We start from the raw sequence: 2,500 nt of genomic DNA, 5'->3' as shown, positions 1-2,500 counted from the left end.
CGTAACTGAGGTTTCGCTGTCAGGGCAAACGGGCCTTGCCTCAGGTAGATTTACCCGCAGGTACACCTTTACCTGCAGGTATGATGGTCTTTTGAACGTCACTCCTGGAGGTGTCACGGGTGCAATAGCCGAATGGTTAAAGCGCTGGACTTTCAATTTGAGGGTCCTGGGTTCGAATCTCGGTGCACCTGGTGGGTAAAGGGTGGAGATTTTTCCGATCTCCCTGGTCAACATATGTGCAGACCTGCTAGTGCCTGAACCCCCTTCGTGTGTATGCGCACGCAGGAGATCAAATACGCACGTTAAAGATCCTGTAATCCATGTCAGCGTTCGGTGGGTTATGGAAACAAGAATATACCAAGCATGCACACCCCCGAAAACGGAGTATGGCTGCCTACATGGCGGGGTAAATAAAAAAAAACAAAAACGGTCATACACGTAAAATGTTACATGTCTGTCTGAGTGTGTATGTGTGTGCGTCTGAATCTGATTGAATGACACAGGAAACGAATGATGAGCGCCCAGTGGCAGCCGTCAGTCGGCTCTACCCAGGTAGGCAGCCTGTGGTGCAAATGTCCCCGTGTATGTAAAGCGTTTAGAGCTTGGTCTCTGACCGAGGATAGGCGCTATTTAAGTATCCACATCAATCAATCAATCAATGCTATGTTCCATGGTTCACCTCGTCCCTCCCCCTTTCCACCCTCCAGAGGCAGCTGTCGAAAGAGACTGTCATCATTGATATTGTTTGAATAGAGGTGGCAGGATAGAAACGTGGCTCGTATGTGGGTGGGTTGGTAGGGGTGGGGTGGGGTGGGGGCTTGGGGGGTCGCGGGGTGAAGGTGTGGGGCGAGTAGGCTAGGTGTGTGTGTCGGGGTGAGGGGGGGGGGAGAGGGATGGAAGGTGGTAGCTGTTGGTAGTTCGGTGACAGAGAATGCCTCTGAAGGTGTACACAGATGCTTCAGCCTTTCGGTGCCCAGTTCAGTTCAAAGCGGGCGTGTGGCCCAACAGGCGTCAAGGAAGAGGGAAGGGCGTCACAAGCCGCAACTGTTACTGCCGCTTTATGGGGCAGGGGGTTTAAACCCCTGTCTGTACAGACACGCCCGCCCGCCGCTTGCGTTTTATGGGTTTAGGTTTCGAGTTCATGGGGCAGTTGCTGACGATTCCGTTGACGGCATTGAAACAATCGTTATTCAGCGTTGTTTCCTGATCAGCCGGTTCTGTTTTCACTGTTTGTCAATGTTTTGTGAAGGGGAAGGCTTGGCGCAACGCATATGGTATGCCTGTCGTCGGCTTTATATATATATATATCTCAATTCATTTGTTTATATTTCCCCATATTTTCTCCTTTTGGGGGCTGGATGAAAAAAAGCATCGTTGCTTATTCTATTACCCTCAGAAATAAAAACTTCATTCATTCATTCATTCTCTCTCTCTGTGAGGCTCTTTCTCTCTCTCTCTGAACGCACATCCAAGGTGGTTTTATACTGAACCATCCACACTCTCCCCTTGTCCGGTGTGTAGGTTCCAAAGGAAAGATGAAATGCATTTTTTGTTTATCTGTAAAGCATATGATAATATTCGTGAAAACGTGTCGTCTTCAAAACAAGTGCTGCAAGGAATAAAGATATCATTGGTGTGTTGATGAATTACGATGACGATTCTGTTTGTTCACTGGCGAAGTACATTGCTGAAGCCTATAGTAATCGAAAGGAGTGTAATTCATGTCAATAGCTTAATTACGTTGATTGAAAAAGAATCAGTGCTTTTGTTTTCATGAACTTGGAAAATGGATGGTCGAGAGTCAGTTTATTTGACTCCATTGAAATATGTTGTTTTTTCTGTTCTATTTTGCTTCATTATTTTCATCATTATTGTTATGGTTTGTACCGCCATGTTACCAGAGCTGTATTGCTAATGACAATAAACCTTTCAGTGTTCAGTGTTCTCTCTCTCACTCTCTCTCTTTCTCTCTCTCTCTCTGCGTACCGGCGCATTGAAACTGAGCGTCTGTCACAACTGTTTGTGTATATGTATCTCAGCTCTGAAATGCCCCTTTTGTGGTCGGTCAGTGGGGTTGTTTGTCTGTCAGCATGTCTGTCTATCTCCCTCCCATTAGACCAGGTACCTATTTTTGTCTTTTCTCACACACGTGCCATAGTGTGGGTGGGTGTTAGAATGCTCGATGAAATATATGTCAGTGTACGTGTGTGTGTGAGTGCGCGCACGTGCACTTAAAAACGTACTTTTGCAGTTAACTTAAAGTAACCGAGGCGATTCATCGTTTTAATCATCTCCCATCTTTTGGGAACTCCAAACCTTTGTGTTTCCTTCTCTCCTTTCCTCTATCATTCCTCAGCACATGTAACACATCCTTTTCTTAGGTCTTTTCCCGTTTTTATCGTCTTTCTCGTTCTGTTATGTTCTCTTGTCTACCGTCCCATTCAATCATCAATAAATTGAATGGATATCTAAATATATATATATATATATATATATATAT

The sequence above is a fragment of the Babylonia areolata genome, chromosome 2, assembly GCF_041734735.1.
Source record: "Babylonia areolata isolate BAREFJ2019XMU chromosome 2, ASM4173473v1, whole genome shotgun sequence".
NCBI classification, from domain to species: Eukaryota; Metazoa; Mollusca; class Gastropoda; order Neogastropoda; family Buccinidae; genus Babylonia; species Babylonia areolata.
This window is presented reverse-complemented; position numbering follows the sequence as displayed.